Source organism: Schistocerca serialis, chromosome 2 (assembly GCF_023864345.2).
Source record: "Schistocerca serialis cubense isolate TAMUIC-IGC-003099 chromosome 2, iqSchSeri2.2, whole genome shotgun sequence".
Classification (NCBI taxonomy): domain Eukaryota; kingdom Metazoa; phylum Arthropoda; class Insecta; order Orthoptera; family Acrididae; genus Schistocerca; species Schistocerca serialis.
Genome location: NC_064639.1, coordinates 764,003,240 through 764,015,644, shown reverse-complemented (window position 1 = coordinate 764,015,644; position 12,405 = coordinate 764,003,240).

The window sequence follows — 12,405 nt, the reverse complement described above, 5'->3', positions numbered from 1 at the left end:
TCCTTTTGAAACGAAGCATAAGGGCATTCGCCTTGGAGGATTTCGGAAACACGGAAACCTAAGAGTGTGCGACCAATCAGGGGTTTCAACTCCAGAATACGGCAGTGTGTGTCAAACACTGCGCCACATTAATAATCTAAGAGGCGACAAGTAAATTGTGCACATTGCACCACGGCGACTTTCGAGAAGCATAACGACAAAATGTCGAACGCGTGCACAGCTGGGGGTCCAAAACCAGCGACCGTCCCTGACGTAAGGAAATGCTCAAACACATTCGTTTTGCACAAATACTGGAAATACTTTGAAACAACTGCAATTTACTGGAAATTCTGAGCGTAATAAAACTTCTGATTTATACGGTATCGGCGACTCAAGTTCTGTTAAATTCCCTCAAAATCGTTGAACTTCACTTATGACATTGAAATGCTAAAAGAGGTATAGACGGTGTTGTGACGTGATATTTTCCGAAGCCCGCACAGAGCCAAAAGGCAGCAGAATTTGAGTTTAGAATCTGTTTGTGGACCGGCGAAGTTTTGCTTGTACATTATATTCGGAATTAATTGTTGCATTTAATTTTATTTATTTTTAATATTTATACGTACATTTTTGTTCAGTTTTTATTACCATTATAATCGGTATTGTAACAAGCTGAATAATTTCATATATTTCGTTGTCGTGGTACGTAAACAGAAAAAAATATATTTATATGATCTGTTGTTATCAACTTCAGAGCTAGTGGTGCAAGTTGATAGGATCAAAAAATGTTAAAATTATATACTATTTTCATTGTTTGGTAATACCATGCAGCTTAATTTTGGTGCGCCTTGTATACTTGCCCTCAAATTTATCTGCTAATTTAGCAGGCATTTGTGTTTGCTTAGCATCTTCAAGCTAACTGTTTTGTCGGCATGGAAAGTCGCAGTTAAGGGAAATAAAGGTGTTATGATTCGAATAATGTTTTGAAAACAACACAGTGTTTTTCCCCTATTCGATAACTTAACACTTATCGCCGCTACCTAGTTGTAGCAATAACTCTGGTACCCAGTGCTACATTTCGACGTGTTTCGAATGGATACAGATGCTTGGTCACCTGTGTTACAATGTGTAGATTGTCACCTACACTTCTACAACAGTGGTTCCCTATTTGGATTGATGAGGACCAAGACTGCGCTGTTATCGAAAAAAACGCGAATAATCCAAAATACTTGCGTTTTGTTACAGGAAAATTGTTATTTACTGTATTTAGGAAAAAATGCTAATTATCACATGTGCAAGCCAAGCTACTTACGCGCTACTTCCCAAGGACTTCATTTACGGAAAATTATGTCCAGTACTTTCTGTTTTTCATTCCTTTTTTTTCCCTCTGAGCCGAAAAAAGCGGAATAGTCATATGAATTTTGTCGTGTATACTCTAACAATAGATCATCTTACTTAAGTGGCCCGGTGTGCGTGATAACGGCTCCTCGATCGCCTCGCCTCGTCTCTCTTCCTCTACGGGACACACTGTATCCGCGTCACTTGATCAGTCCAGATCTCAGGTCATAGACACATCGCTGTGTAGCCAGCCTCGGAAATTTTTCGTTATTACTCCATCGAACCAGAAATTTGCTTTCTAAAGTTCCCAGTTATAACAGGTTACATTAGACACGGTTTTTTATTTTATTTTTTAAATCTCTGAACTATATGCAGGTAATTCTCAGGCCGGACAATACGAAGCTTGCTGAGCTGTACTGTTTATTGTATCAGTGCATTACCGGTGCACTCTGCACTCACGGCTGTTGCTGTTTTCCTGTGTTACACGCCGAGACTTGGATTACGCCCTGTTTCGGACGCTTCCGCCGCAGCGGCTGGACTGTGATCTCCAGGCTACTCAGTTTGTCCAGCTGTGCAGTGATTGCGGCCCCCGCGGCAGGCGTCCCGGGCCTCACTTAATGAAGTTGCCCTGTAAGCGCGCCACCGAGGCAAGGACGACCCCCCCCCCCCCCTCTTTCCCGCTCCCTCTTTCTTTTTTGACTGTCTTTCCTCATCTCTTTAATCGCCGGCGGCTTTGAGGAGCGGCACGAGTTCGCGGGCGGCAGGAGACAGGCTACTGCCCATCTTTTCTATCCCTTCTAATAGACAACGCTGATCAACTCGTACTTTTTGCATACCTTTAAAAGTAGAAACGGGGATGACAGAACTGAAGTGATGGAACGAATAAATCTTAGATTTCACTATATTGCGCATATTCTATTTTATTTGCGCAGACTTAGACTTCACAGCCAATAAAAGTATTGTAGGCATATGAAGATAGTAACTGTTCTGAAAGAACAGATACTAATGATGACCATGCAGCTTCTCTAGAAAGAAGTGATAATTCATCGAAACCCTCATCTGCCAACAGGTGTCGTTGATATACCTCAATGGGGACAGCTGAAAGTGTGTGCCCCGACCGGGACTCGAACCCGGGATCTCCTGCTTACATGGCAGACACTCTATCCATCCGAGCCACCGAGGGCACAGAGGATAGCGCGACTGCAGGGACTTATCCCTTGCTCGCTTCCCGTGAGACACACATTCCCAACTGTCCACAACCTACATTCCGTACTGTTCCTAAAGGATATTTGCCCATTCACTTACCACTCGCGCCAACTAAGGTGACGATTCCCGTAAGGGTTCGGGCAAAGTGTGCGCATTCGCACAGAAGGAGGTCAATGGCCGGGTAGCCTTTAACTATATGAAGATAGTAACTGTTGAGGTATATCAAATGGCTCTGAGCACTTCTGAGGTCATCAGTCCCCTAGAACTTAGAACTACTTAAACCTAACTAACCTAAGGACATCACACACATCCATGCCCGAGGCAGGATTCGAACCTGCGACCGTAGCAGTCGCGCGGTTCCAGACTGTAGTGCCTACAACCGCTCGGCCGCTTTGACCAGCTTGAGTTATATCAACAACACCTGTTGACAGCTGAGAGTTTCGATTAATTATCACTTCTTTCTAGAGAAGCTGCATGGTCATTATTGGTATTTGTTCTTTCAGCACAGTTACTATCTTCATATAGTTAAAGGCTACCCGGCCATTGACCTTCTTCTGTGCGAATGCGCACACTTTGCCCGAACCCTTACGGGCATCGTCACCTTAGTTGGCGCGAGTGATAAGTGAATGGGCAAATATCCTTTAGGAACAGTACGGAATGTAGGTTGTGGACAGTTGGAAATGTGGGTCTCACGGGAAGCGAGCAAGGGATAAGTCCCTGCAGTCGCGCTATCCTCTGTGCCCTCGGTGGCTCGGATGGATAGTGTATCTGCCATGTAAACAGGAGATCCCGGGTTCGAGTCCCGGTCGGGGCACACATTTTCAGCTGTCCCCATTGAGGTATATCAACGACACCTGTTGGCAGATGAGGGTTTCGATTAAAGTATTTTAGAATTTGCCTCCTCCACTAGCTCTAAGGTTTATAACTGTTGCCCATTACCCATTCTTCTGAAGACATAGAACTTTGTAATGCGGGCAGCCACAACAGTTGAACTTCATAATGCATGGAAATAGAATGAACCACAAGACAGCTGTAATTGGAGATTTATTTATATTCGCAACCGGTTTCGCTGCTCTAAAACAGCATCCTCAGATGAAAACAATGTCACATTACCCCATCAAGACGCCCCAACGTTCGTACTCAGAAATCAAACCCTTTGATGGGCGAAGGTCGTCAAAATAAATATAACGGGGCACCGAGGCAAATGGTTATATTAACGCTCTACGAACGTTTGGGGCGTCTATGTCACTGTGTCAGGGCACTATTTGCTCCGATGCCCCGTTTTATTTGTTTTGGCGACTTTACCCCTTCAGTTGTTTAATTTTTTACTACTAACGTTAGGACGTCTTGGTGCGTTAATGTGACACCATTTTCATCTGAGGATACTGTTTTAAAGCGGCGAAACCTATTGTGACAATAAAGAAATCACCAATTGCAGCTGTCTTGCGTTTCATTTTGCTTCCATTCATTCCTTCTTAGGGTTAATGGCAGAACAATTGCTTCTAAAAGTACCTATACTGTATCCTTCACCGATCCGAGCAGGTGCTCTGGCTGTTGCACTACTGGCCATTAAAACCGCTACACCAAGAAGAAATGCAGATTATAAACAGGTATTCATTGGACAAATATATTATACTAGAACTGACATGAGGTTACATTTTCACGCAATTTGGGTGCATAGATCCTGAGAAATCAGTACCTAGAACAACCACCTCTGGCCGTAATAACGGCCTTGATACACCTGGGCATTGAGTCAGAGCTTGGATGGCGTGTACAGGTACAGCTGCCCATGCAGCTTCAACACGATACCACAGTTCATCAAGAGTAGTGACTGGCGTATTGTGACGAGCCAGTTGCTTGGCGGCCACTATTGACCATACGTTTTCAATTGGTGAGAGACCTTGAGAATGTGCTGGCTAGGGCAGCAGTCGAACATTTTCTGTATCCAGAAAGGCCCGTACAGGACCTGCAACACGCGGTCGTGCATTATCCTGCTGAAATGTAGGGTTTCGCAGGGATCGAATGAAGGGTAGAGCCACGGGTCGTAACACATCTGAAATGTAACGTCCACTGTTCAAAGTGACGGAGACGTGTAACCAATGGCACCCCGTATCATCACGCCGGGTGATACGCCAGTATGGCGATGACGAATACACGCTTCCATTGTGCGTTCACCGCGATGTCGCCAAACACGGATGCGACCATCATTATGCTGTAATCAGAATCCGGATTCATCCGAAAAAATGACGTTTTGCCATTCGTGCACCCAGGTTCGTCGCTGAGTACACCATCGCAGGCGCTCCTGTCTGTGATGCAGCGTCAAGGGTCTCCGAGCTGATAGTCCATGCTGCTGCAAACGTCGTCGAACTGTTCGTGCAGATGGTTGTTGTTTTGCAAACGTCCCCATCTGTTGACTCAGGGATCGAGAGGTGGCTGCACGATCCGTTACAGCCATGCGGATAAGATGCCTGTCATCTCGACTGCTAGTGATACGAGGCCGTTGGGATCCAGCACGACGTTCCGTATTACCCTCCTGAACCCACCGATTCCATATTCTGCTAACAGTCATCGGATCTCGACCAATGCGAGCAGCAATGTCGCGATACGATAAACCGCAATCGCGATAGGCTACAATCCGACCTTTATCAAAGTCGAAAACGTGATGGTACGTATTTCTCCTCCTTACACGAGGCATCACAACAACGTTTCGCCAGGCAACGACGGTCAACTGCTGTTTGTGTATGGGAAATCGGTTGGGAACTTTCCTCATGTCAGCACGTTGTAGGTGTCGCCACCGGCGCCAACCTTATGTGAATGCTCTGAAAAGCTAATCATTTGCGTATCACAGCATTTTCTTCCTATCGGTTAAATTTCGCGTCTGTAGCACGTCATATTCGTGGTGTTGCAATTTTAATGGCCAGTAGTGTAGCTGTAGCAGTGTGCACGCAAAAGAACGCTGGTGGGGCGATGCGCGCTGCCAATGTACCACGAGACGCACCACTCTATAATGTCCTTCTGCTGCATTTGAGTGTAGCGCACGCTTCGCGGTGCGATTAGGACATAATTATGACGTTTTCCTCATGTAAGGTAGTTGTGGTGGAAGTACTTAGCCACTGTAATGTTCCTTATGGATCGCGTAAAAGAAACAAGACAAGTATTCCGTTAAGAAGCGACGCGGACAATTATTGGAGGAAATAAAGTTCTCCAGAGAAACCATAAGCAGAATAAGTAGCTCAGTGTTCCGCTTTGTCCAGTGTCGCCACTTTCCAGGATAGGCACGGCTGGAGAGACAGAGAGCACATCGGCGTCGCCGCACAGTATTCTCCGCCCCTCTCTGCGGAGAACGCACCACATACCCGCCCCTGTGCTTTTACACTGTTCCAGTGCTCTAGTCGTACCGCTTGAAACAGCGAAACTCGAGAAGTGAGGCGACACTGCAGTGACCTGCGAGTGAGCCGCGGCGCGGCTGGAAGGTGGGAGAAGCGGCCTGCTCTGGAAGGAGACCGGCGCACAGCCGTCCTTGTCGCGTTGGCGCAGGTGCGGCGGCGCGGCCAGCCGTGCGTGGGACGGCGCGTGGGATCCGCTATTTATAGGGGGAGGCGCGAAACGCGATAACCGCCGCCCAGCTGTCTCCCCGTGTAAACAGAAACACAGCGCTCGGGGAAGCGGACGGCCACCGCTTTACGAGCCATTATAACCGGAAGACTGTCCACGGCCGTGCACACTCGCGATATCCCGACTGCGTCGTATTACAATGAGGTGACAAAAGTCACGGCATAGCGATATGCAGATATACAGGTGGCAGTAATATCGCAACACAAACTATTAAAAAAACGCAATGCATTGGCGGAACTGTCATTTGTACTCAGACGATTCATGTAAAAATATTTCCAACGCGGCGATGGCCGCGCGACGGGAATTAACCTACTTTCAAGGCTGGGTGGTAGTTGGAGCAACACGCATGGGACGTTCCGTTTCGGAAATCGTTTGGGAATTCAATATTCGGAGATCCACTGCGTCAAGAGTGTGCCGAGAATACCGTATTTCATGCATTCCCTCTCACCGTGGTGAACACAGTCACCGACGGCATTCACTGAACGAACGAGAGCAGCGGCTTTTGCGTCTAGTTGTCAATCCGAACAAACAAACAGCATTGCATGAAATAACGACAGAAATGAATGCGGGACGTATGACGAAAGAATAGGGCAGCGAAATTGAGCGTTATGGACTACGGCAGCGGACGACCGACGCGAGTGGCTTTCCAAACAGCACATCACATCACGACATCACCTGCAAGTGCCCATCCTTGGCTCGTCACCACATCTGCAGAAACCAGAACGGTTTTAGGAAACAGAGGCCATGCGAGACACAGCTGGCCCTCTTTGTGCATGATATACAACAGGCTCTAGATACCGGCTCCCAGGTTGATGCCATATTTCTCGACTTCCGAAAGGCGTTCGACTCAGTTCCGCACTGTCGCTTGCTAGAAAAAGTGCGCGCTTACGGTCTATCCGATGACATATGCGGTTGGATAGAAAGTTTTCTAACAGACAGGGAGAAGCATGTCGTCCTGAACGGGGTGACTTCAACAGAAACGGGCGTAACTTCATGTGTGGCCCAGGGCAGCGTAATAGGTCCTCTGCTTTTTATGATTTACATAAACGATCTGGTTGATGGTATTGACAGCGGCCTTAGACTGTTTGTCGATGATGCTGTAGTCTACAGGAAAGTAGTATCACACGAATGTTGTGAACAAATCAATGAGTATCTGCAGAAAATAAATGGGTGGTGTAATGACTGGCACTTACCTCTCAATATTACTAAATGTAACCTACTGCGTATAACAAGGCGAAAATCCCCATTAATGTACGAGTACAAAATAAATGCCGTCTTTGGAAGCGGTAACATCCGTCAAGCATCTGGGTGTGACTATTCGAAATGATCTCAAATGGAATGATCAGATTACACAAGTAACGGGTAAGGCGAACTGTAGATTGCGGTTTATTGGTAGAATCCTGAAGCGATACAGTCCTTCAACAAAGGAAATAGCTTGCAATACGTTAGTTCGTCCAGTCTTGGAGTACTGTTCGTCTGTATGGGATCCTTACCAGTTGGGTCTGATTCAAGAGATTGAGAAAGTCCAAAGAAGAGCGGCAAGATTCGTGACTGGTACATTTAGCCACCGCGAGAGCGTTACAAATCTCATAGAAAGTTTGAAGTGGGACACACTTGCAGATAGACGGCGCGCTAAACAGAAGGGGCCGCTCACTAAATTCCGAAATCCGATCTTCACCGAGGATGTAGAGCACATATTGTTGCCACCAACTTTCAAATCGCGCTATGATCACCATTCAAAGATAAGGGAAATAAGAGCTCGTATTGAGGCGTTCAGACAGTCGTTTTTCCCTCGCGCGATCTGCGAATGGAACAGGGGGGGGGGGGGGGGGAATATGACTTTGGCGCGAATTGTGCCCTCCGCCACACACCGCTTGGTGGCTGGCGGAGTATATATGTAGATATAGACGACTGGAAAACCTTGGCGTGGTCAAATTAGTCCCGATTTCAGTTGGTAAGAGCTGATGGTAAGGTTCGAGTTTGGCGCAGACCTTACGAAGCCATGGACACAAGTTGTCAACAAGGCACCGTGCAAGCTGGTAGTAGCTCCATAACGGTGTGGGCTGTGTGTGCATGGAATGTATTGTGTCCTCGGGGCGTTCGAGTACTGGGAGACCGTTTGCAGGCATTCATCGACTTAATGTTCCCAAACAATGATGGAATGTTTATGGCTGACTATGCGATATGTCACCGGGCTACAGTTGTTCGCTATTGGTCTGAAAAGCATTCTGAGCAGTTCGAACGAATGATTTGGGGTTCACAATTATGGACGGCTATAGAGGCAGCATGGCTCAATATTCTACAGGGTACTTGCCACAACTTGTTGAGGCCATGCAAAGTCACTGCTATACTGAAGGGAAAATATCGTACCGAATAACTGTAGTAGTACTGTACAGGAGCCCGCGGTACGGACAAGGCCAGAATAAATCGCTTCGACATTTGTAGGTGCTATCTTTATGCCATTTTTCAGCCGCTTGTTAGACAGTAATGGACTGGTTCATCGAATTGAACAAAATGCTGATCACTGGTCGCAGTGGAGTGCTGTAGATGGTATATAACTAGTATCAGGGTGTCATGTGAATCCCCACAGCTGAGCTAAGTCATGGAACTGAAAAGATGTGTATTCTGTGGAATCGGCACTGTAAGATATGGGGACACGGAGACGCGATAGAATGACAGAAAGGAGCTATAGTGTGCGGACGTGCCCATGATGACACTACGAATGTTGTTGCCGATTTGTTAGTTTATCGGCGCGTAAAGCCCAACTTATATACAAAGAAAGGCATACCACTGGCAGCTGTGTAAAGCATCGTAAGAACAATGGTCGTAAAAAGGTGCAATGCGACAGGGTCCAGAGACGAGCGTCACGCCTTTTCAGTGACTGTCAGTTTCAAACCCAAGAGGAGTTTCTGCCGTCAGTGACAGCAGGACAACCTCAACCAGATTCCAGGTGATCTTTACGAAGGGAACTGGATGCGAAGGACGTTTGAAGTCGGCTATCTCGCAAAAGGCTATTTCAGTACGTAGAGATAAACGCTTCCATTGTGCCAAGCAACACGGAAGCTGACTACAGGTGTGTAATATCGTCTCACGAGTCGCGATTTTGTCGAATTTCAGGTGATGCGTGGAGTGCAGTGGCGGCTTAGTGTATTTTAACATTCTACGTGACCAAGTTCACCCTTTCTTCTACATCTATAAGATGCAAAGGTCCCGAGTTGGAGTCTCGGCCCGGCACACAGTTTTAATCTGCCAGGAAGTTTCATAACAGCCCACACTCCGCTTCAGAGTGAGAATCTCATTCTGGATCTGTAAGATGAGTTTGCTGTGGACGCTGCTGTCTTTCGAGATGGCAACAGGCGAGTTCACAGAGCTGCACGCGTACAATGAAAGAATGTCTGTGACTCGTTGGAACAGTTGGGAGACGTAGAAATCAACATACCCGCAATTTGGTTTCTGTGCGGGATCTAATAATCACCGTGTGGCTTCGGCTAGCTATGCTATACCTGAAGAAAATTGTGGACTCTACTTCTCACTAAATGATGGTCACTGTCAAGGCCAGACACGATGCTACAGATTATTACCGTAACGTCTTGCGGTGGTGACTACTTTTCGTTTTTAGCCACTGTGATACCTAGGAAGTAAAAGAGACACTGATTTCAAATCGTGTTGCTACTACTGCTCATTTAGTTAGTCTTTCTGTCTATCCTCGCGATGTCAAGTGGGACCATATAATTGATGCCGAGCTCAAAAACGCTGCCTTTGAGTGCTCTGTAGCCTCACCGACCGCTCACGCCTGAAGGTGGTCTTCAGTCTCCAATAGCTTCGTGCACGCAGAAGCTTTTTATTGCAAAACGCGTTGCTCGCGATCTTAATTCAGTTGTTAACATATCGTAATTCAGTTGTTAACATATCGTAGCCACCTACACTAGAGAGACATTCTTAAGGCGCAACACACACTTCACGAAGGAAAATGGCCATAGTGCGCGACGAAGGAAAACGTTTCCATTTAGGCAGTCTCTGTCGCAGCCAACAATGGTATAAGTCTTGACTTGACTCCCATCAAATCTTCCACGAGCATTTCGATCTATTGCGTCGACTGATGAAATAAGAAAATTGTTGAAGGCCACGTTACTGCAATTGTTAATACGCTCCATGTCGTAGAAATATAATGAAACTTAGGCTTTTCAGTAAGTTAAGTCTAGGGTAATATAGCGAAATATTTAACTTAAATCCTCGATTTATGTATGTTTTTCAGCACTTCGGTCATTTCCAGCCACCGTCTATATCGGACATTCGGACACACCAAGTCGAACCGTTAGATCGTAGATTCCTCCTCTCTAGCACTGCCAAACAATAACGTCTGCTCGTAGATGTTTGTTTCATTTCGCTGAGAGAAACGAGAGGGGCCTCCCTAAAGGAGTTATATGGGATCCAGCGTACTGCAGCACACGCACATAAGCATTCATTTTTTTCTGGCTAGTGCCAAGAATGTATCACTGAAGCCGTCGGCAGCACTATTTAAGCTGCACTGGGCACGTTTCACTGTTATCTGAAGAATGCTCTCGGACTGTTTTGCTCTGTTTTCATCTCGTAACTTCTCGAACAGTCAGTTACGACTGCTGTGGGAACACAAATAGATAGAAATAACTTGCCTCAGCCGAAAGCTGTTACTGGCTGGAGTACGCTCTTTGGCTTCGAGGGGTGTACTCTATGGGGTAAAGCGTGCGGCATGCCAGAGTCTTCAATTCCCATTATCTGTATTACAGTTAGACTGGTGCTTTAGCTTTGGCAGTTATCACTAACAGAAGTTACCGTATCCACTAAATACTTGGCTTGGTAACTGTATATTGACTGATACGTTTTGAATCCCTATTTCTACCATGGTGCGTGCTCTAACCACAGCGTCCTAATGTCCAACAGTCATTATGATACAGAATTCTCTAGTCTTTTTAACTACTAAAGAAAAACAATTCTCGTACTAATGATATACTGCTTCGCCAGAATTGTTAGTACTTACATACATAGATGGACAGATTCATTGGCTTTGCTTATCACCCAATGAATGAGCGACTGAGTAAAACATAGATGAAATTTTGTCATGTCCTTCAGCCGTCATGCCAGAAACGGGACTGGCGGATAATTCCCTTATGAACCAATTTGACATTTTTTTCGATAAAGGTAATAGTGCACTAAGCGAATACTATTAAGAAAATTATTTGAGAAACACAAACAGATAAGTAGATGATGACTAGAGCCAATGAAGGAAATGAAAATATTGCACTCCGTTAGCAGTTTCTTCCGGAACACTAATGTTAATAACACCCGTTACATTTTGTGTGTGCGTGCGTGCGTGCGTGCGTGCGTGTGTGTGTGTGTGTGTGTGTGTGTGTGTGTGTGTGTGTGTGTGAAACAGCGATGATTCCATCATCTGGGTCATGAATTATTGCTATCCCATGCATTCACTGTTGAGCTTTATGTTCCCTCTCCACTGACTCATACCGCCTCTGTGGAACCTAATTCAACTGTGTATACAAAAAAGGTAGTCAGTGTCTTGCCTATAAAATAGAAACACTAATTTTGAATTAGCAGCGGCGCAGTTAAAGGCTGGTGGCGCAAGCGTGATTTTAGTCATAAACAGAACGGATTGGGAGGAAGTACTACCAACTAAAGTTTCTGGAATACAAGAGAGTAAAAAAAACCGCCACATGCAACTAGAATCACACGAAGCAAATTGTAGACCAGGAAACGTATGGCAAGATTGGAGCCCACTACGAGCAAGAGTTGACGGAATTCGAGAAGGGAGGGTAGGTCTTATCAACCTTGAGTACCCCGATCGGTCAGGAACCGGTGCTCGCAGAATTATCGCTGACGTCAGCCAGAGAAATTGGTGTGCCGGTCAGGTATATAAGGCAACGCACGAGGCCGCACCTACTGATACATTGACCTCGCCTTGCACATACAGCAGACATTAAACGCTGTGTCAATTCAGTGGCGTGTCACTCGCCCTTACTACCACGATCGACATATTTTGAGTTCTGTAGGCGTTTAGCGCAGAGAGAACTCTTATCACTTCGTATTTGGAAGGATGGAGTACGGAAAATTAAGTGCTAGCGTTACGAAATGTATGAGGCAGGGATGCAGTCTTTCTGCCCAACTGTTCAGTCTATATATCGAAGAAGCAAAGACGAAAATTGAAGAAAGGTTCAGGAATGAGAGTACAGTTCAGAGTGAAACGATATCAGTAGTTATTTAAGTTGATGACGTTGCTAT